At 42.0% G+C, this 24,229-nt stretch overlaps 1 long non-coding RNA gene across 2 annotated transcripts; it reads left to right on the top strand.

Moving 5' to 3' along the window:
* Window positions 1–17,673: 17,673 nt before the first annotated feature.
* On the top strand, window positions 17,674–21,593 carry LOC109263393 (uncharacterized). Of its 2 annotated transcripts, none has more exons than XR_002078186.2 (4): window positions 17,674–17,938; window positions 19,632–19,691; window positions 21,216–21,286; window positions 21,446–21,593. It is a non-coding gene; the product is annotated as an uncharacterized LOC109263393 (long non-coding RNA). The 2 variants fall into 2 exon arrangements; XR_002078187.2 differs by having other exon boundaries at window positions 21,205–21,286.
* The last annotated feature ends 2,636 nt before the right edge of the window (window positions 21,594–24,229 follow it).

Raw genomic sequence — 24,229 nt, 5'->3', positions numbered from 1 at the left:
GGGGACATGAACTCAAGCCCCATATTGGACTGAGAGCTTACTTTATTTATTTATTTATTAACTTATTATTTTTAATGTTTATTTATTTTTGAGAAGGGGGGCAGATAGAGAGGGGGACAGAGGATCCAAAGTGGGCTCCTAGCTGACAGCAGAGAGCCTGATGCCGGGCTTTAACTCACCAACCATGAGATGATGACCGGAGCCAAAGTCGGATACAACCGACTGACCCACCCAGGTGCCCCAATATAATTTTTGTAAGCTTAAAAAAGCAAGTAAGCCACCTGGGTGGTTCAGTCGGTTAATGCCCTGACTTTGGCTCAGATCATGATCTCACGGTTTGTAAGTCTGAGCCCAAATCTGGCTCTGTGCTGACAGCTCAGAGCCTGGAACCTGCTTCGGATTCTCTGTCTCCCTCTCTCTCTGCCCCTCTCCTGCTCGTTCTCTCTCTCTCTCTCTCTCTCTCTCTCTCGCTCTCTCTGTCTCTCAAAAATAAATAAACATTTAAATATATATATTTAAAAAAATTATATATCTAGGGGCACCTGGTTGGCTCACTCAGTTAATGTCTGACTTTTACTTTTGGTTCAGGTCATGATCTCACAGTTTTGTGGGTTCAAGTTTTGTGCTGGCAGCTCAGAGCCTGCTTGGGATTGTCTCTCTCTCTCTCTGCCACACCCCCATACTCATACTGTCTCTGTCTCTCTCAAAATAAATCAAAAAACTTAAAAAAAGTTTTTAATTAAAAAAATTATATCTCTATATGTAAATGTTATGGGGTTCAAGTCACCTCTAGGAAGTTGTGCTCCTTTCCTATCGCTGCTATGACAGATTACCACACATTTAGTGGCTTAATTCAACACAAATGCGTTCTCTTTCTGTCTCTCTCTCTCTCTATTTTTTTTAATTTTATTTAAATCCAAGCTAATTAACATATAGTGTAGTACTGGTCTCAGGAGTAGAATTTAGTGATTCATCACTTACATATGACACCCAGTGCTCATCCCAACAAGTGTCCTCCTTAATGCCCATCACACATTTACCCCACCACTCCCCCACCTACCTCCCCTCCAGCAACCCTCAGTTTGTTCTCTGTATTTAAGAGTCTCTTACGTGGCACAAAAACAGACACTCAGATCAATGGAACAGAACAGAGAACCCAGAAATGGACCCACAAATGTATGGCCAACTCATCTTTGACAAAGCAGGAAAGAATATCCAATGGAATAAAGACAGTCTCTTCAGCAAGTGTTGCTGGGAAAACTGGACAGTGACATGCAGAAAAATAAACCTGGACCACTTCTTACACCGTACACAAAAAATCAAAATGGATAAAAGACTTAAATGTAAGACAGGAAGCAATCAAAATGCTAGACAAGAAAGCAGGCAGAAACCTCTTTGACCTTGGCTGCAGCAACTTCTTACTCAACATGTCTCTAGAGGCAAGGGAAACAAAAGCAAAAATAAACTATTGGGACCTCATCAAAATAGAAAGCTTCTACACAGCAAAGGAAACAATCAACAAAACTAAAAGGCAACCGACGGAATGGAATATCAGATAAAGGGGTTAGTATCTAAAATCTATAAAGAACTTATCAAACTAGGGGCGCCTGGGTGGCTCAGTCGGTTGGGTGTCCGACTTCAGCTCAGGTCATGCTCTCACGGTTCGTGAGTTCGAGCCCCGCGTTGGGCTCTGTGCTGACAGCTCGGACCCTGGAGCCTGCATCGGATTCTGTGTCTTCCTCTCTCTCTCTGCCCCTCCCCCACTCATGCTCTGTCTCTCTCTCCCTCTCAAAAATAAATAAACATTAAAAAATAAAAAATAAAAAAAAAGAACTTATCAAACTCAACACCCCCCAAAAAAAATAATCCACTAAAGAAATGACAAAAGACATGAACAGACACTTCTCCAAAGAAGACATCCAGATGGCCAACCAACACATGAAAAAATGCTCATCATCAGGGAAATACAAATCAAAACCACAATGAGATACTACTCACACCTGTCAGAATGGCTAACATTAACAACTCAGGCAACAACAGACATTGGTGAAGATGCGGAGAAAGAGGATCTCTTTTGCACTGCTGCTGGGAATACAAACTGGTGCAGCCACACTGGAAAACAGTATGGAGGTTCCTCAAAAAACTAAAAATAGAACTACCCTACAACCCAGCAATTGCACTACTAGGTATTTATCCAAGGGATACAGATATGCTGTTTCGAAGGTGCACATGCACCCCAATGTTTATAGCAGCACTATCAATAATAGCCAAAGTATGGAAAGAGCCCAAATGTCCATCGATGAATGAATGGATAAAGAAGATGTGGTATATATATACACATATATATATGTGTACATAAGGGAAGGGAAGCAAAAATAACATAAAAATAGAGAGGGGGGACAAAACATAACAGACCCTTAAATATAGAGAACAGAGGGCTGCTGGAGGGGTTATGGGAGGGGGGGATGGGCTAAATGGGTAAGGGGAATTAAGGAATAACTAACTTGGATATAAATTAAAAAATAAATAAATTATTTTTAAAAAAGAATCTAAAAAAAGTCTCTTATGGTTTGCCTCCCTCTCTGTTTTAATTTTTTCCTTCCCTTCCTCTGTGTTCATCTGTTTTGTTTCTTAAGTTCCACATATGAGTGAAATCATATGATACTTATCTTTCTCTGACTGACTTACTTCACTTAGTATAATACACTCTAGTTCCACCCATGTTATTGCAAATGGCAAGATTATATTCTTTTTGATCATAGAGTAATATTCCATTATATATATATGTATATATATATACATATATATATACCACATCTTTATCCATTTGTCAGTTGATGGACATCTGGGCTCTTTCCATAATTGGACTATTGTTGGTAGTGCTGCTATAAACATTGGGGTGCATGTGCCCCTTCATATCAGCACTCCTGTGTCCTTTGGATAAATGTAGTACAATTAAATATCTAGTAGGACTGGGTCATAGGGTAGTTCTGTTTTTAATCTTTTGAGGAACATCCATACTGTTTTCCAGAGTGGCTGCACCACAAACGTGTTCTCTTATAGTTCTGGAGGTCAGATGTCAGAAATGAGTCATTAGGACTAAAATTAAGGCGTTGACAAGACTGGTTCTTTCTGGATACTCTGCAGGTAATTCCTATCTCTTCCATCTTTTAAAGGCTGCCAGCATTCTTTATCTCACCCCAGTCTCTGCTTCCATTAGCACTTTGCCTTCTCCCTTCTCTGACTGTCCTACCTTCCTCATATAAGGAATCTTGTGATTACACGGGACTCATCTGGAAAATTTTACGTCACTTAGTCACACCTGCAATCTCCCTTTACCATGTGAAATCACATACTCGTAGGTTCCAGGGATTAGGACATAGACATCTTTGGGGAACCACCATTCAATCTATCATTGAAGTCAAATGAGCAATGTCTTGAAATAACACTTCAATATTAAGTGGTAGCAATGACTAACTTTTATTTGGCCTTTGCTCTGTACCAGACACTTTCCTAAGTACTAGACACATTATTTTTCTCCTTCAGTCTTTACACTAGCCCTTGGAGGCGGTGCTTGTTGTAAGCCCCATTTTACAGATGTGGAAAGTGAGTCTCAAGAGATTAGTAACTTACCCAACAGCCCAGCTAGCAAATACAGAAGTCAGGATTCAGATGAAGGTGTCTGACCTACAGCCTTTGCTCCAAACCACTGATAAAAAGGGAAATGAAGGAGAAGGGCATTCCTGGACAAGAAAACAGTATCTTAAAAAGCCCAGAAGCTTGCAAGAGCTTGCACATTATAACTGTAATGAGGATGTAAAAGGAGGAATGATGGAAGACAGAAATGGGAGGGGAGATAAGGATTTGATGGTGATGGACTCCATGGTGGGTGGCAGGGTCCTGTGGCTAATGGTCAACCATTAAAGGGTTTTATTCTTTATTTTATTTATTTAGAAAATCATTTTTTAAGGGTGCCTGTGTGGCTCAGTTGGTAAAGCGTTCAACTTCAGCTCAGGTCATGATCTCATGGTCAGTGAGTTTGAGCCCCGCATCGGGTTCTGTGTGGTCATCTCAGAGCCTGGAGCCTGATTCAGGTTCTGTGTCTCCCTCTCTCTCTGCCCCTCCTCTCCTCACACCCTGTTTCTCTCTGTCTCTGAAAAATAAATAAACCTTTAAAAAAAAAAGAAAGAAAATCATTTTTTAAAGTTTGTTTACTTGCTTTTGAGAGACAGAGAGAGCAGGGGAGGGGCAGAAAGAGAGAATCTCAAGCAGGCTCCACACTGTCAGCCTGGAGCCCAACATGGGGCTCGAACCCACAAACCGTGAGATCATGCCGTGAGCTCAAATTAAGAGTCAGATGCTTAACCACTGAGCCACTCTAGGTGCCCGTGATGGACTTTAGAAAGGAGAATAACTTGATCAGATAGTTGTTTGAGAAAGATAACTGTGGCCTCATTTTCATTTTGGAAGTAAATGGCAGAGGTGTGAATATAGCAACAAGGAGACCTGCTGTGAGGTTTTTCAAAGATTCCAAATAAGCAATGGTGGAAGCCTGAACTAGAGCCTGAGGAGTGGGAATGGAGAGGAAGGCCAGACTGCAGCGTCGAAGAAGGGGCAGAATCTATTGGGCCTTGCTGACTAATCAAGGTGAGTGTGAGGCAGGTAAGGAAGGCGGAGTTAAGGATGTCTCAAGTTTCTGTCATGGGCAACTGGTGTCAGTAATTGGGATGAGTAATAGAACTTGGGAGTATTAAGACTGTATAGAAAACCCTCTACTTATATTAATAAAGTAATTCTCCACCACCTGAGAAACTCAACATTAATGATGCCAGTTACTCGGGTCCAATAGCCCACAGTGTCTCTACATCCTAGCCACCTGGTCTCATCCTGTTACCACAACCTAATGGAACTGACGATGGTGGTGTCAACAAATCAAACTGCCTACCAACCATAACATATTTAAAACCTGTGTAATCTTGCTCTGTCGCTGAGAAGATATTCTAAGAGGACTTTTAAAAACATAAAGCCTTTTCTCTCTTCTCTGGGAAGTTTGGGCTAACTGAGGATGAGACAAACACCACATGAAATAATGAACAAAATTACGAGAGATTTATAATTAAGCGCTAAATTATGAACTACATTCTATTCAGAGGAAAGTGATATATGCTATCAGCTCCCTCTGAGCTGTCAGCACAGAGCCAGACGTGGGGCTCGAATTTATGAACCGCGAGATTGTGACCTGAGCCGAAGTCAGATGCTAACTGACTGAGCCACCCAGGCGCCCCAAAGATATTAATTTTTATTGAGCATCTACTACCAAACCACCACCCTAAGAAGTATTGTCCCATTTTCCAGGGAAGGGAAAGGAATTTCCTCAAGTCACACATTTACTTATGGGGCCGACCCAGGGCATGAACTCAGGAGAGACTGTCTCAGAGGGGGCGCTCTGGGAAGGCACAGCAGAAGCTAAGACTGTAAGGCACACGGGGACTGGTTTGGACAGGCTGACGGGTGTGGCAGAGCAGGGAGAGTCACATGAGGAAAACCAGGAAGGCAGAACTTGGCACAAGTTGTTAGTTATGCCAGAGAGGAGACATTCTGACTGGAGACTTTCAGTTCGCCCACCACTGCTGGGTGTTTTAAGCATTTCAGTTTGGCAGTAAACATAAAAAGTTTAGTTACAGAGGCGTAAGCCTGGAATACTCAGTGACGGGCTCACTGCCATGAATAATTGTGACAAAACAACAGCTGTTACGAGATCATGAGGCAGCGAGCCCCACCTCAGTACACTTGTGTCCCACCTAAGGACTTTCCAAAGTTCGGAGAAACCAGGCCAGCTGAGCGTTCAAATCGCCACTCCCATCACACTCCAGGTATGTATTTTATTGGCGAGAACGATGACTAACTAGTGGGCTGACTTACATGCAAGTTCCTACTTGGCCTTTTTCCTGTCGGCAAAATTTACTACTGTCTTCTAACTCTCCTCCTATTTCAGTATTAAAAATTGTTACTCTCCCAGCAGTAAAGCACATCCAGCCAAGTGACAAGCAAAGAAATGTTAAGGAGAAGTACACAGACAATATGGGTTGGACTTTACCAGGAAGAACAAGAGCACATACTGGCCAGGAAGTGTTGCAAGGAATGAATTTTCTAGAGCCTTATGCAAACCTCAGTTATTATCCTGGGCAATGTTGCAATTTCACTTCTGGTTTATATTAACTAGTACTAGAAATACATAAGGAATGACCTAATTCTTTTCCTTTCATTAGAACTCTACACTGGTAGGCTGCTTCACTTACTAATTTAAAAAAATCAACATTGAGTATCCCTTTGACCTCAACCCTGATTTAAGTTTTGAAATATGTCATTACAATATTTAATAAATATGGATTCCTTTTTTTTAGCATTTATTCATTTTTGATAGATAGAGACAGAGCATGAGTGGGGTAGGGGCAGACAGAGAGGGAGACACAGAATCCGAAGCAGGCTCCAGGCTCTGAGCTGTGAGCACAGAGCCTGACACGGGGCTCGAACTCACAAACCATGAGATCATGACCTGAGCTGAAGTCGGATGCTCAACCGACTGAGCCACCAAGGCACCCCAAATATTGATTCCTTTTAAAAAGTTTTTTGAGATGTAATGTTACATTCCATGAAATGCACCCATTTTCAGTGTACAATTTAATAACTTTTAGTATGTTGACAGAGTCGTGCAAATATCACCACAATAAGAATTCATTTTTGAGCTTTTTTTTTTTTGAAGATGTTTTTTAAGTTCATTTATTTTGAGGGAGAGAGCCTGCATGAGCAGGGGAGGGGAAAGAGAGAGGGAGAGGGAGAGAGAGAGAGAGAGAGAGAGAGAGGGAGAGAGGGAGAGAGAGACAGACAGAGGAATCCCAAGCAGGCTCTGCACTGTCTGCTTGGAGCCCAACATGGGGCTCAATCTCACAAATGGGAGATCATGACCTGAGCTGAAATTATGAGTAGGATGCTCAACTGACTGAGCCACCCAGGCAGGTTCCCCTGAAGATTTTCTTTTTAAGTAATCTTTGCACCCAGTGTGGGGTTCGAATTCACAACCCTGGGATCAAGAGTCATGTGTCCCTATTATATGCTCTTGAAAATTATCTACTGAAAAATTCAAATAAAAAAACAAGCTCAGGGGCACCTGGCTAGCTCAGTCCATAGAGCACATGACTCTTGATCTCAGGGTTGTGGGTTTGAGGCCCATGTTGACTGTAGAGATTACTTAAAAATAAAATCTGTAATGGGTTCCTGACTGGCTCAGTCAGTAAAGCACATGACTCTTTTGATTTCAGGGTTGTGAGTTCAGTCCCGTGATGGCTGTAGCAATTACTCAATAATAATAATAATAATAAATGAAATCTTTTTTTATTTTACAAAATTTTTTAAGTGGGCTCCATGCCCAACATAGGGTTTGAACCCACGACTCTGAGATCAAGAGTCACATGCTCTACTGACTGAGCCAGTCAGGCACCCCCTAAAATAAAATCTTTAAAAAAAACTAATTTTCAAGAGTAAATGATAAGCCACAAAAAGGTTTGTATTCCAAGTTATTAATTAAACTTATTATCCAGTTTTACTTGAGTGGCCAGGGGTCTCTCACACTGCTCTTTCAGAAACCTGTGTTTGGAGAAACAGTGTGTCCAGATAATATGATTTATTGTTATAGCACATTCTGTAGTTTGACTACTACTTGATATCCCTGAAGTAAATGAGCACTGAGTAAGGAGGGGACTATGCCCTCACATACGGTAGCTAGCAACCAAGGGACTCTTAAAGTTACTAATGAGTTCATTTGGAGATCCAAAGAATCAGCTATTTTTAATGATTCTTGATAGCACACAAGGGAAGGCCCCTCATGGATCAACAATGTCAAGTATTTCTACTTTTGCTTTCAGCCCTGATTCTAATTCCCTCCACTCACCCACCTCTCTCACTGTGACCTTGAAGTATAAAACAAATCTCTTTCCAGTTTTTCCCTTTCCCACATGGATCTCTATGACCTTGATTTTGGCTTTATTTGGTTTGCTTTCCTTTCATGCTTGAAATGATTCTTTATCCACTTTCTCTGTCAAAAGTCATCTTTATTGCTGTCTCCCCTCTCTTCACAATCTATTCTGACAGCATATACTGAAAGTTTTGCTTATACTCAGAAATTTAAAACTTGGTGTGAGGAGTTTCTGAACTCTATGGTTCTGTAGTTAGCTCTTTCAGGATTTTGCATTCAAAATCTCACTCTTAAGCTTCCCACTCTCACCATCACCTCCTGCTGCCATCTGAGCTCTGACTTCAATAATTCTTCCTTATTCCAATGGATGTATGGTCCATTGATCCTAGAACCATTTCACTGTCCACAATGGCCTCATGTCTGTCCTTAACCAGCTTCTATCCATGATTCATTACTACCTACACCTGACCCTCCTTCAAACTTGCCTGGCAAAACCTAAACCCATGGCAAAAAATTGTCCACCTTTGCACCAAAAAGAACCAGCACTTTCAAGACCTTGGTTTTAGCCCTTACAACTCATTTATGCACTTGACCATGGCAAGAGGAAAACAGCCAATCATGTGGAGTGGCTCACATCAAATTATGACCACTAACCCCAAGGGTGCCTTTAGTGCTGCCTGACAATCCTATCATATTTCCCTAAATAGTTCACTTTCCACTCACCAAGACAACTGTTTCACACCTTCTCTTCTCTCCTCAAACCTCACACAGCTGATGACCCGATCTCCCATTTTCCTAAGAGAAGCAACCAGAAAAAAATGTCTTCCATGTGCTCTGATCACCAACCGCATTTATCATATTCTCTGCCTTCCCACATGGTGTCACAGATAAACTATCTAAGCTCCTGTCCAAGGTCATCATCTCCACTTGGACACTAGATCCAATTTTCTCTCATCTACTCAAAGACATTGCTACACAATTATCCCTCTCTCCTGAATAGTCAAATTGTCCTCTCCACTAGATCATTGCCATCACCCTATCAATATATTCTAAAATATCCTTATCTTAACACAGGACAGCATTTACCTTTCAACTCCACATCTCCCTCTTGGCTATTACCTTATCTCTCTGCTTTCTTGTAAACAAAACTTAAAAACAGTGTCTATACACACTGTCTCCACTAACTCTCTCTCTCTCATTCCCTTTTGAATCTATTCCAATCATGTTTTCACCACAACCATAACTTTTGTCAAGGTCACCTGCGAAGTCCATGTTGTTAAATCCTGTGGTCATTCTGAGTCCTCATCTTACCTGACCCCCTAGCAACATTTGCACAGCTGATCTTTCTCTCCTCCTTCCAACACTTTCTTCACTTGGCTTCCAAGAGAACACCCTTACTTCTCCTCCTGTCTCACTGGCTGCTCCTACTCCGTCCCTTTGGCTAGTTCCTGCTCATCTGCCTGACCTCTATGGATGGAGTGAGTGCCTCAAGGGTTAGTTCTTGGAACCTTCTCTCTTCTCTATATTCTACCCCCACCCTGACGATCTTAGGCAGCCTGTACCTTTAAATACTGTCACTAAGCTGATGATGATTCCTAAATGTACATCTCCAGACAGATCACTCCCTTGAACTCCAGATCCATATATTCAATTGCCTATTTGAATCTCCAATGTATATTCTTAAGCACATTAAGTGTATATGTGCAAAAGAGAATGCATGTACATGACTCCGCCTGCCCTAAAGCTATATCCCCTTACAGTCTTCTCCATCTTAGCAAATAGCTTATCAGCTGCACTGCTGAAACCTTTGGTTTTACCGTGATTCCTCCCTATCTCTCACACTCTTATGTTCAAGCTGTTGACAAAATCGGCTAGCTTTGGCCTCAAAATATATCCAGAGTTTCACCACTTTCATCACCATTATCATTATTCCCCTAAGCCAGGATTCTGTCACCTCTTGCCTGCACTATGGCAGCTGCCTCCTAATTGATCTTGCTTCCAACTTAGACTCTCTATAACCTTATAGCCACAGCAACAGAGAGATTCTGATCGCGTCCCTCCTCAGCTTAAAACATTCCAAGACTGCACTGGTTTCCTATCTCAAAGAAAAATCTCCCATCAAAGTCTTTACATGAACTTCAAGCCCTATACAATCTCATTCCCCTTATCTCTCTGACCTCATCTTTTACCATTCTCCTCCTTACTGTGTTCCAGCCACATCTGCTTCCTTGCTATTTCTCAAAGCCACACTCAACCACTGTTTCAAAGCCTCTGCACTTTTCCCTCTCTTTTTTGGCAAGGGTCCTTCTTTTATAAGGTTCTGGTCCACCCTCCCCCTTCTCTTCTCCCCTTGTTCCTTCCATTTCCCAAATATCTTCATGAGTTGCTCCCTCATTTCCTTGAGTTCTCAACTCAGATGTTGCCTTTCAGTGAGACTTTCTTTGATCACCGTATTCAAAACAGCAAAAGCCAAAATTCAAAACTCTGATCCTTTGCCCTTTCTATTCCTCTTCCCCATAGAACTTATTACCATCTAGTGTACTACATATGTTGTCAAAGTTTACTTATTTATTTTGAGAGAGAGAGAGAGAGAGAGAGCATGAACAGGGGAGAGGCAGAGAGAAGGAAAGAGAGAGAAAGAACCCCAAGATGTAAGGCTCAAACTCACGAACTATGAGATCATGAACTGAGCTGAAACTGAAGAGTCAGAGGCTTAACTGACCGAGCCACCCAGGCGCTCCTGGTGCACTACATATTTATTTGCTTATTTTTCACAGTACCTCTCTCTCCACAGAAACTTAAGTCTCATCCAAACAATAAATATTTATTGGATGGATTAACAAACTGAATATTTATTGAATAGCTACTATGTGCCTATTTTAGACACTGGTGGTATAACAGTGAACAAAAAATGACATGGTCCCTGCCCTCAAGCAGCTTGTATTTTAGTGCTAGAGACAAACAATGGACAAATGAACAGTATCGATGTGGCAGGACGTTTTTACCGCAATACCCAGGATTCGTGGTCTCGCCACTTCGAAGAATGAAGAGGTGGACACAAAATGAGCAGCAGGCAAAAGTTTATTAGAATAGAAGATTAGAAGTAATAGAAGGAAAGCTCTTTCATTGAAAAGTGAATACCTAACGACTAAAGGCAAGGGTCCTTCTTTTATAAGGTTCTGGTCCGCCCTCCCCCTTCTCTTCCCCCTTGTTCCTTCTCAGGTTCTATCCTTATTGGCTTGACAGCTAGTGTTGGGTTGTCCATTCCCGACTGGCTCATTTCCATTGTATGAGGGGTGGTCTATGGCCATGCTTGGGTCTTTTGTCAAATTCCTGAGGGAAAACCTGAGGGGAGGTAGGTGGTTTCTGTTAAGAGGAACCTGACACCTGAGGGGGTTTGCTGTGGTCAGACACTCCCAGCTTTGTTCCAAAATATGTGTTTTTCCACACCAGGGACCTCAGGCCCTCATCTTTCCCTCTCTGCCTATTTTATCCTATCTTTCCCTATTATAGTGATAAGTGCTATGAAGAAAATAAATCATTTAAAAGGATAGAGAGCAGTGAGAGTATCATTTTAGATGGCATGTGAGGGAAATTCTAAGGCAGCACTTGACAAGAACCTTGAATAACATACATGAGGGAGCCCTGCAGAGGTCAGAGGGAGAGAATCCAGCAAGTACAGAGCTCCTGAGGCCAGGCCAGCTTGGCATGACCAAGGAAAAGCAAAGCCAGAGTATGGGGAGAGAGCAGGACAGGGTACAAACGGTAAGACTGGTAGGCAGAGGTTGCAGTAAGAACTTGGGATTTTTCTGTGACAATATGGGAAGCCGTTGGAGCGTTTTGAGCAGGGCAGCAGTAGGATCTGATTCACATTTTAAAGGCCTGCTTTGGTGCTGTGTGGAGAGCAGCCTCTGGAAGGGTGAGGCAGGGCAAAGGGAGACCCCTTAGGAGGTCACCCAGGTATTCAGTGAGCACGGAAGTGGTGATAGCAACGAAGGTGGAAGAAACAGTCAGATTTGAATACATATGTATCACAGATTGGATGTGCTGATGAATTAGATGTGAAATGGGAGAGAAAAAGATCAAATGATTATCCAAGGTTTTGACCTGGGCCCCTGGGGCATATCCTTTACCAAGTTGGGGAACCTTTGGAGGAACAGGTTTGGGGAAGATGGTGTTTAAATCGAGATGACCCAGGGAGTGGAATATAGAGAAATCTGAAGACTGGACCCTGGCACACTAAGGAAAATGAGGAGGAAGAGACAAGAGACAAGGAGGGATGCAAAAGACATAGGACAGAGTAGAGTCCTGGAACCAAATGAGGGGTGGCAAGGAGGTGTTTCCAGTGAGAGGGAATGAGGGGCGGTTGGCTGGCTCAGTTCATAGAACATGTGACTCTTGATCTCAGGATTGTGAGTTTGAGCCACACATGGGGTGTAGAGATTACTTAAACCTAAAATCAAAAAAAAAAGAAAAAAAGAGGAACTGATAAATTGGGTCTAATGCGATTGAGGACTGAAACGTGATCATTGGATTTGACAATGAGGAAGTCATCAAAGAAATAGTGTCAGCGGAGTGGTGGGTGAGCAGAAAGCCTGATGATGGTGGGTCAGAATGGATCTGAGGGACTCAGAATCAAGTAGTACTAACAAGAGGCCTTGGGCAAATAGTTAAACCTCTCTGCTATCAGCTTTCTCGTCTGCTAAGGGAAATAGTAACTCCTTGCTCAGAAAATGTGGTATAAATTAATAAGAATTCAGAAATTTTTGAACTGTATGCAAAATCAACCTAAATGTTTTAATGTTATGTTTAATGATACATGTTTTTAAAAATGGGAAACAAATATATATTAAAGCCCTACTATAACACGCACTTTGCATGTTTTAAAAACATTTTTTTGGGGCGCCTGGGTGGCGCAGTCGGTTAAGCGTCCGACTTCAGCCAGGTCACGATCTCGCGGTCCGTGAGTTCGAGCCCCGCGTCAGGCTCTGGGCTGATGGCTCGGAGCCTGGAGCCTGTTTCCGATTCTGTGTCTCCCTCTCTCTCTGCCCCTCCCCCGTTCATGCTCTGTCTCTCTCTGTCCCAAAAATAAATAAAAAACGTTGAAAAAAAAAAAAAAAAAAAAAAACCATTTTTTTAAGTAATCTCTACACCCAACATGGGGCTCGAATTCATGACGCCAAGGTCAAGGGTCACATGCTCCATCAACTGAGACAGGCAGGTGCCCTGCACTTGGCATGTTTGATCTTATTTAATTTTGATTAATCCAAATATAAACATGCTATATAAAAAGACCGAATAGTGCAGCTCTTCCTGCCCATTGGTCTTGTCCCTGTGCTAATTTAATAAAAACACCTTTTTCGGGGCCATTGGGTGGCTCAGTGGGTTGAGCGTCCAACTCTTGATTTTGGCTCAGGTCCTGATCCCAGGGTCATGAGATGGAGCCCCAAGTTGGATGCTGCGCTGAGTGTGAGCCTGCTTAAGATTCCCTCTCGCTCTCTCTCTCTCTCTCAAATAAAAAAGTTTAAAAAAACACCTTTTTGCACCAAAAAAATTAAAAACTAAAAATTAAGACCAGAAAGAAGTAACAGAGGAAATGTCTCATTTAATGTTCTTCATGTGATCCTGAACACTTCATTTTATTTAATCATTGAAATGCTCAAAATCTTTCTAAAAGGATTTACATCGGACTGTAATCTGGATCTTTGATATTCATTTTAGAGAAAGTAAACACCCACTTAGTAACATTTTCAGATATGACGAACTTGTGGAAGTTTGTTCTTCAAAACCAAACAAAACAAGCTAGGGGTTCTTTTCTAAAGACATGTTAACCAGTCTAGCTACATACACATCTCCCTAGTATCAGTTTGTACAACTCGTATTCCTTTCTGTGATTCTCTTGGGTTTTGCCCTGTTCCTTTGTAACACTGTGCTTCCTAGTAAAAGCTCCTTCCTCAGCCTCAGGGCCTTTTCCCCTGCCTTTTCTGACAAGGAGTGGCCCACCCGCCCCAGCCTCTACCTTCCAAAACCACCCTTTTCCTTTCTCAGGGTTTAGACACAGTGCTTTATTTTTAAAGAACATCCTTCTCCAACACAGACTTGGGAGGGAAACTACTCCAAATTGGGAAGAGGGTTTTCATCGAAGAAAGATCTAAAAAGCATTGTCTTAAAGGTTTTATTTTTAAGTAATCTGTATGCACAACATGGGGCTTGAATTTACAACTCCGAGATCAAAAGTCACATGCTCAAGGGACGCCTGGGTGGCTCAGTTGGTTGAGTATCTGACTTCAGCTCAGGTCATGATCTTACTGTTGGTGGGTTTGAGCCCCGCATTGGGCCTTGTGCTGACAGCTCAGAGCCTGGAGCCTGTTTCTGATTCTGTGTCTCCCTCTCTCTCTGCCCCTCTCCCACTCCCACTCTGTCTCTCTCTCTCAGAAATAATAAACATTAAAAAAAATTTTTTTTAAGTCACATGCTCTATAGACTGAGCCAGCCAGGCACCCCTAAAAGACATTGTTTCAATTCTGCATACTTTTGAGTACAAATGTGTACTTTTGTTCCAGAATGGATATTTTTGAGCAAAAATACCAAACCTTGGGCACCTGGGTGGCACAGTCAGTTAAGCATCTGATTCTTGGTTTCAGCTCAGGTCATGATCTCACAGTTCGTGTGATAGAGCCCTATGTCGAGCTCTTCTCTCTCTCTTCCCCCACCCCCCCATAAAATTAAATAAATAAATTTAAAAATACTAAACCTCTTCTTCCTGCTGCTTCTGAACCTCTGTCTTCCTTGTCCAACACCCTTTCACCATTTGGCCTCGCTCCCAGACAAGGGCACCCTCCTAGACAGGGCAGTTTTAGAGGTGGGAAATCAGGCATGCTGAGGGTAGACTATTTGAGTTCAGCCTTACACATTGTACAGTGTGGTGGGAAATATACTGGCCTGGACACCAAGTGATCCAGCTTCTAATTCCAGCCCCATTGGGGGCCTCCGGCACATCACGTGTTTATCCAGGGCTTTAGTGGCCCTGTGTGGAGAACATGGACCAGAAGTGCTGTCGGGTTCTTGCTATCCCTGCTCCTCAGATGAGGACACTAAGGCATGGAGATGGGAAGGTATCGTGATAGATTCCTCTGAGGGTGTCAGAAAAGAGTAGACACTGAGGATTAATTCATTGTTTGATTTCTCTTGGCAAAACAGTGTAAGGAAGAAAAATAGCATCTTAGGACAAATGAGGCTTTTCTTCTCATGAAACCAAGTACAGATGTTTCTGATTTACAATGGTTTGACTTAAAGTTTTCTTTTTTTTTTTTTTTTTAGTTTTTTTTAATGTTTATTTTTGAGAGAGAGAGAGAGAGAGAGACAGAGTGTGAGCAGGGGAGGGGCAGAGAGAGAGGGAGACACAGAATCTGAAGCAGGTTCCAGGTTCTGAGCTGTCAGCACAGAGCCCAACATGGGGCTTGAACCCACAAACTGTGAGATCATGACCTGAGCCGAAGTTGGACACTCAACCAACTAAGCCACCCAAGCGCCCCTCAACTTAAAATTTTCAACTTGACGCTGGTGTGAAAGCTATAGTCATCCAGTAGAATCCATACTTTGAATTTTGAATTTGGGTCTTTTCCTGGATCAGCCATACATGGTATGATCCTCTCTCAAGATGGCGAGCAGAGGCAATCACGGCTCCAACCAGCCACACGATCACGAGTGTGAGCGATCAACATACTTAAAACCCTCTGTACCCACACAATCGTTCTGTTTTAACTTTCAGAACATATTCAATAAATTACACAGATACTCAACACTTTTGATAAAACAGTCTCTGTGTTTGATAATTTTGCCCAATTAGAGGCTGGACTAAGCTATGATGTGCGGCAGGTTAGTGTGTTCAAAGTGTTTTCAACTTACAATATTTCCAATGTATGAGGGTTTATTGGGACATAACACCATTGTAAGTGGAGGAAGATCTGAAATGGAAATTTCAGACATTTCTTGGAAATGCTAGTAAATAGATTTCTTGAGTCATTTTCAAGATGGTTATATCTCTTGGACCTGGGATTAATGGGTCATTTCTATTTCCTTTTTATCTTTTTATGTGTTCTCTGAGTCTTTTACTAATACATATTAGTTCTGCAATCAGAATGGGTACTTTAGGAGAAAAAAAAGAAGAAAATGGCTTTAACCGTACAAATGGAAGAGAACAGGAAAAAAACTTAAAAACTAATAATGATGAAACTGACATTTATTACATGTCATTTATTATGTATTGGACAGTAACTGGCTCATTTACTTTCTCTCAACTCTGGATAAGAAGCTATTTATTATTACTTCCATTTTGCATATAAGAAAAATGAAGCAGAGAGGGGTCAAATAACTTCAGAAGTCACAGAGCTAGCAAATTCAATTGCTGGGACTTCACTTAGGTAGTCTAACATCAGGGCCTCTTCTATTTATCACCTGCCTCATAAATGATCTAAAAATGAGGTATAATCTTGTATAACTTCAGAGAACAGATTTTTCATACTAATTACATTTTATTTAGGTTAATATTCCCTGAACACACATTAACAAAAGGCTGGAAGAAAGTGGTTTGAAACTATGGTAGATCTGTGATTTAATTTAACTCCGTGTAGACCAATGGTTGTCTATACAATTAACTCTAGCACAGAGTTGGCTTATCCACTCTGGTTTATCCACTCTGGTTTATGCCAAATCTGTGCTACAGTTGACAACATAGACAACCATTGGTCTATGCTGTGTTAAATTAAACAAGGAGACTATTAGACCTAGGTGGTTCTAATGTTTTTTGGCCTAAGTAAACCCATAAATATCTCAAGGCTTAGAAATCAAACTTGAGGACAACCAATCACAAACAGCCAATGAGTCTTTGTGAATAAGACAAATGCTTAAACTACAGCTAATCACATGATTTCTTTGCTTTGTTTCCATCTTTCCTTTGTAAGTCTTCGTAACTTCTGCTCCTAACCACTTCTGATTTGGCACTGCCTTAATCCCACTGATTTTTGCTCGAATAAACTCTGAAAAATTGTGATATGCCTCAGTTTGTCTTTTAACGGCTCTGATATCTGGCTTGTTTTACGTAGGTACCTCAAAGAAAGTTGAAAGAAGGTGATTCAAATTGCCAGGAAGAGTTTGGGAACATCCACACTGCCAATCAGTTTTTTAAAACAACATTTTTAAAAAGGCATAATCTATCCACAGAACAAGACTACATCAGCACCACAAATAATCAAGGACAAATCACACACAACGAAGGAAGTGCTCATCACTGCTACCCGTTTTGTGCACACAAGACAGTCCCTGTCTCTCAACTAGGAACGTCAGCCACTTTAGGCTTTTGAATGTTGGTCTTTCTCCTGTTGTCTTCTACCTACTGACTTTTCAATCAGCTCTCCTCCTGTGGCCGGATCCATTTCATGGCATATCACTCCCACCTCAGAAGACTGGGTCACAGGGGCGCCTGGGTGGCTCGGTCGGTTAAGCGTCTGACTTCGGCTCAGGTCATGATCTCACGGTCCGTGAGTTCGAGCCCCGCGTCGGGCTCTGTGCTGACAGCTCAGAGCCTGGAGCCTGTTTCAGATTCTGTGTCTCCCTCTCTCTCTGCTCCTCCCCTGTTCATGCTCTGTCTCTCTCTGTCTCAAAAATAAATAAACGTTAAAAAAAAAAAATTAAAAAGAAGACTGGGTCACAGAAGTGATTTCAGGACTCATAAGTGAGCAGAGGACTCAAGCTCAAATATTAGCTGAATGACTGAATAATTACTATAGGTATGGTCCTCTGGACAAGCAATCTGCCTAATATCTCAGGGAAGGAAAGGCCACAGAACTGCAAGCTGTAAGAGAGATTACCTACACTAACCAAATTAGGTTCTGACTGAGGAGGGTAAAGGAGTTCAGCAGAGCGAAAGAGATCAACTACCTCCATTTTGACCTCCATCTGTACTTGGTAAGTGATTAAGTTCTTCTTTCCAGCTTGACTCTTAACTCTGGCAAAAGACCCTGCAGGCAAAGCATTTTCTAATGGGAACTGAAACTATCCCCTCAAGCAATAAGGACTACCCTGAGCCAGCAAGACTTGGGCCGTGACAGTGATCAACCAGACCTTTACTGCCCACCCATGCATGTACCCACTGACTTTTGTCCCACATTTTCCTCATATAAACCTGGGAGTATTTTCAGCACTTTGGAGACAGTCTTTGAGATGCATGAGTCCCCTGTCTTCTCAGTGTTGGCCTCACTGAAATAAATTCCTGTCTTGTTTCACCACCACTCATTTCTCTGCCTTTGGATTTTGTGAGCAGTGACTGGCCGAACCTGGTCTGTTTAGGACCCCCAGAGCTAGGTGCTCTTGCACCCCTGTACCCCGGCTACACTGATGGGTCATTTCTGGACAGTCATTGCCGCATGAGATTGGGGCTCTCTTTCTTATCTTGTCAGAGGGCCAGAAGTTTTCCAAGATGGAAGAAGACCCCTCCCCTCCCATTGTTTTCCTCCTCAGCCCTCACTTTCTGGTATACGGTGCGTGTTGTAAGTGCATAGTGGCAGATCTCTGTGTTTTTCCTTTCCAGGTGGCGTAAGTGGCAAAGAAGGTGGGAACCAATTCTTTCTAGGGAAAAGACCTGTCCATCCTGTTCTCTTTTCCTCTGGTATCTCTTCAACTTCCTGTCTTCCATGTGACCAATTTGGTAGTAATATTTGGGTTTAGGGTTAAGGAGAAGGAAGGGTCATCCTTGCCAGAGCTCCCTGCCTCAGGGTTTCGCACACAAGCCCAGCAACAATAAATTAATGCAGCCCGGATTGAATTCTAAACACTATATCTCAGAGGTGCAAAGAAAATGTTGGAGATGGAACTTTAAAATCACCAATTAAAGTATTTTACTTTTCTAATTTAACGTAGTCTCCTTCCAGGTAATAACTCCCACTAAGAGCTGTTTCTCTCCTTTTTTCTTTTTCTCCTTAAGTAGGTGTCTGGAGGGCGGTGCTTAGGTGACCTCATGCTTGCCCAGAGCCTTGCTCTTTGGATCATCACCAGCCTGTGCCGCAAGAGTGCTAGTCTGGTCTTGTCCCTGAGCTGCCAGTCAGAAGGGCTGCTCTCCTGGCTCCCAGCTCTGATGGCTGGCAGGAACTTTTCTTGCATCATCTCCCTCCTTCCCAAAATGAAATTTGTCAACACCTACTTCCCAGAGCCCTACTAACAGAATGGCCACTGGGAAACATAATTTATGGGAGAGACAAAAACACATATATGCACCCCCAACATACCCTTTGTCACTTTATGTTGCCTCATCATTGTCTGTTGTCTGATTATCACTCTGGGAACCCTGAGGGGGAAAGAGTCTGGAATTTGGGGTTATCCCAAATACTTCATAAGGTCATGCTCTTAACAGGTAATTTCTAGTATTACTTCTACATATGGCATTCTTTCTCATTATACTCTTATACTCTCCTCATGTACCCCAGGAAAACGTTCAGGGATTTTCTGTTTTGCTTGCTGCTATAACCCCAATGTCTAAGTAGTACATGGCACAGAGTAGGTGTTCAATAAATATTTGTGGGATGAGTGAAGGGTTGATCACATCTGCTGTGGTGGATTTATCCAGGTCAGCTCTCAGAGGGGATCTTATTTCCCTTACCTCCAGGTGGTCGCAGAGCAGCACACGGAAGCTGATGTGTTGTCCACAGCGCGCGCCAGCTCAGAGGTAGTAGCTGAAGCAGTGGGGCTTGGTGAGATCCCTCAGGAAGAGCAAGAGGGAGGACAAATGGGGCCAAGAGTAGCCCAAAAGGAGCAGTTCTCAAACTTTTAAATCTCAGAGCCCCTTTATAGTTTTAAAAATTGTTGGGGCGCCTGGGTGGCTCAGTCGGTTGGGCGGCCGACTTCGGCTCAGGTCATGATCTTGCGGTCCGTGAGTTCGAGCCCCGTGTCGGGCTCTGTGCTGACAGCTCAGAGCCTGGAGCCTGTTTCAGATTCTGTGTCTCCCTCTCTCTGACCCTCCCTGTTCACGCTCTGTCTCTCTCTGTCTCAAAAATAAGTAAAAGTTAAAAAAAAAAAAAAAATTGTTGAGGGCTCCCAGAAGATCTCATGGGTTGTATCAATATTTATTGTATTAAAATTGAAACAAAACTTTTAAATATTTATTAATTTGTTTAACAAAAAAACCCACATTATGTGTTAGGATAAATTTTCATTTCATTTCATTTTCATTTACAACATAACTATCTTTGGGGCACCTGGGTGGCTCAGTCAGTTGAGCATCCAACTCTTAATTTCGACTCAGATCATGATTTCAGCATCATGTTATGGAGCCCTATGTAGGGCTCCATGCTTAATATTCTCTCTCTCCTCTGCCCCTCTCCCCTACTCATGAGTGCTCTCTAAAACAAAACAAAACAAAACAAATGAAATGAAATAAAATAAAATAAAATAAAATAAAATAAAATAAAATAAAATAAAATATAATAAAATAAAGCTATCTTTTCCAAAGCAAAAGTCACTGAGAGGAGGGGCAGTTCTTTTTTGGCAAATTGCCTATGTCTGGCTTCACTTGATCTTAGCCAAAAGGTCGAGAAGCGATGCCTATGTCTGGCTTAATAGAAGGCAGCTGGATTTCATGTCTGCCTCTGTATTCAATCTGCTGTGATATGTTTTAGTTGAAATTCGGCCTCATACAGACACACAGTGGGAAAAGGAAGGATCTTGGGGACTGCAGGGGTTCTCTGACCACATTCTGAAAACTGCTGTCCTAAAACGAAAGGTGCTGTAGCAATAATGATGATCTCCGCTACAGAGCCTCCAGCCCTCCAGGGAGTCCAGACCCTGCTATTAGAACAGAATCCCTGTTTCTCAGCCTCCTCCCACCAGCCTCTCTGCTTAGGATTGCACAATTCTTTAATAATGTATAAAATAGCTGACAGCCTTGAGCAGCAAAATTAGATAAGATATAAGTTCTTGGAGTATGCTGGTCTTGGGTAGAAGGAAGCATAACAGGCATCTCAGAAAGGGGATGAAGGAAAGAACACATGCATTCTTAGTAAGGAGAGAAAAGAGGTTATGAAGTTCAGGCGCATTTGCAAGCAAGTATGTTTCATATTTGCACCCAGTGCCTGGGCTGAAAAAAGGAAACAAACAATAAAGCTCAGCCTGCTGGGTGTGTGTGGAAGGAGCTGGTTCTCAGAGGGGGAGGAGCTGGCCTACGCAATTACATTCTACTTCAGTATCTTCTCAGGACTTGCTGGAGGGCCACAGCTTTATCCCCATTGGTTGAGGATCTCATGGAAAGATAGTAGACTCTACCAGGTACAGTTCTAAGACCAGTCAATTCTCAACACGGTGGAGTGGCCTTGCTACCACTGGTGGGAAGGCTTCAAGTAACACTTTCTGTTTATAAACCCTTCCTCCCAGGCTAATACCAGCAACCACCACCTTCACTGTGTATCTTGCTTACCTGCTTTACAGAGGGAAGGCACAGCCAACAGCTGTCACTTGCCCTCGCAGCCTCCAAATACTGCAAGTGGCCCAGCTCTACCTGGAAGGATGTATGTATGAATGTGAGTGACTCTGTACTACTGTGCCTAGAGGCAAAAGCCACACCCTGGAGCCTTTTTTTTTTTTTTAAATTTTTTTTTAACGTTTATTTATTTTTGAGACAGAGAGAGACACAGCATGAACGGGGGAGGGGCAGAGAGAGAGGGAGACACAGAATCGGAAGCAAGCTCCAGGCTCTGAGCCATCAGCCCAGAGCCCGACGCGGGGCTCGAACTCGCAGACCGCGAGATCGTGACCTGAGCTGAAGTCGGACGCTTAACCGACTGAGCCACCCAGGCGCCCCCACTGGAGCCTTTTAATAAACAGATGACAGGTCCAAACTTTGTCATTTGTTTTTTTATTTTTTATTTTTTTTTTAATGTTTATTTTTCAGAGAGAGAGAGAGAGAGAGCAGGGGAGGGGCAGAGAGAGAATCTCAAGCAGTGTCAAGCCTGATGTGGGGCTTGAACTCACAAACTGTGAGATCATGACCTGAGCTGAGATCAAGAGTCGGACACTTACCCAACTAAGCCACACAGGCACCCCATCTTTTGTTTTTTTAGAGAGAGAATGAGCAAAGGGGGAGGCAGAGGGAGAGAAAGAGAGAGAGAAAGAGAGAGAGAGAGAGAGAGAGAGAGAGAGAGAGAGAGAGAGCTCTCAAGCAGGCTCCATGCTCAGCATGGAGCCCAATGCAGGGCCCAGTCCTACAATCCTGGGATCGTGACCTGAACTGAAATCAAGAGTTGGATGCCCTACTGACGGAGCCACCCAAGTCCAAACTTTGTATCTGGAAATTTTCAAGGATTTTTCTTAAATACTATGAAATAAACTTACCATCTGTGCTGCACTTACTTCTATCCTGGCTTGTGACATCTTTTGCATTATTGCTCTACGTGGCTGTTTAGGTGGCCCAGGAGCATGACTGGACTGTTTAGCACAGTAATCCCCAAATCTCATACAGTCTTTGGTACACAGAAAGCACTTAAAAGTTTTTAGTTAATGAAAGGTAAGTACATTAATTCTGAAGATCTTACTATAATGTGTACCAAAAGTGTGTGCTTTCCACACATTATGCCGTTTAATTAAGATTATCTTGTAAAGCTTATCTTCTTAAGAAGGTATAAGTTCTTTGAAAGCAGGAAATGTATATTTGTGAGGTTTTTGTTTGTTTGTTTTTTTTTGGAAGGGGGGGCAGGCAGGGTGTGGAGGGACACAGTGAGTGTGGAGCCTGACACGGGGCTTGATATGGGACTCGATCCCATAATCCTGGGATCATGACCTGAGCTGAAATCAAGAGTCAGACACTCAACCAACCGAATCACCCAGGCGCCCCTGTTTGTGAGGTTTTTTAGATGTTTTGCATAGCAACCTATATCTACCTATCTTAGGGGAGTGTTCCCCAGATCCTTCTAAAAGGCACATCTTTTATATAATGTTAAAAGCTATATTTATGTATCATTTTGCTACAGAGTAGGACCTGCTTATTTTTTTTCTCAGTCTCACTAATGGTTTTAGATAGAGAACATTATTAGTTTATGTTCTAATAATATTCCTTGTTATTCAGAAAAAATGTCAGCTAAAGGCTTGTTTTACTATCCATAATGTAACAAAATCAGACTAAACATGAAAGCATATGTTTAACATACCAGCTCTGCTTTTATCTGTTTAAAATGGAAAAGCTTCCATAGATTTTTTTTTTTTTTTTTTTTTTTTTTTTTTACCTAAAGTGGGATAGCAGTTCCTGGGAAGGAATATACAATATTTCGATGAAAAGTTTGACAGACATTAAAAAACCAAGATGAATAAATTAATAGACCAAATAGAGAAATTTCCCACGTGGAAAGAGATTTCTGTGTCTCTACAAAAACTCACTCTACCTATTAGCTCAATGAATAAGTATTAACAAGGATTGGGATTTTTGTTATTGATGTTGTTTTATAATGCAACAGTTTTATTGAGATAAATTCGCATACCATAAAATTCACACTTTCAAAGTTTACAATTCAATAGATTTAAGCACATTTATAAAATTGTGCAACCATCACTACTATGTAAAACAATTTTTTAAAACATTTTTATTAAAACAAAAATTTTAGTGGCCTGGGTGACTCAGTCAGTTGAGCATCCAACTCTTGATTTCAGCTCAGGTCATGATCTCACAATTCATGAGATTGAGCCCTACATCAGGCTCCATGCTGAGCACAGAACCTGCTTGGGATTTTCTCTCTCCCTCTCTCTCTGCCCCTTCCTTCCTAAAATAAATAAATAAACTTAAAATTTTCTTTTAAATAAAAAATAAAACAAAAGTTTTTTGTTTCTAAAAAGAAACCCCATACCCATTAGTGGGCCCTCCACCCCCCCCCCCCCATTCCCTCTTCCCTCAGCCCCTAGCAACTGCTAATCTACTTTTTGTCTCTATGGATTTCCCTTTTCTGGACATTTCATATAAAAGAAATATTAAACTATGGGACCTTTTGTGTCTGGTTTCTTTCACTGAACATGTTTTCAAAGTTCACCCATGTTGAACCATGTATCTGTATTTCATTCCTTTTTATGGCCAAATACTATTCCATTGTATGGATATACCACATTTTGTTGGTCCATCCCATTAATCAACAGCCATCCATTAACTGACAGACATTTGGGTTGTTTTCACTTTTTGGCTATTATAAATAATGTTGCTATGAACATTTATGTACAAGCATTTGTATGTGT

Source organism: Panthera pardus, unplaced genomic scaffold (assembly GCF_024362965.1).
Source record: "Panthera pardus isolate Hobbes unplaced genomic scaffold, ASM2436296v1 HiC_scaffold_17, whole genome shotgun sequence".
In the NCBI taxonomy this organism is placed as follows: Eukaryota; Metazoa; Chordata; class Mammalia; order Carnivora; family Felidae; genus Panthera; species Panthera pardus.
The sequence above is the reverse complement of the archived record's forward strand: the minus strand, read 5'-3'. Positions and strand labels throughout refer to the sequence as shown.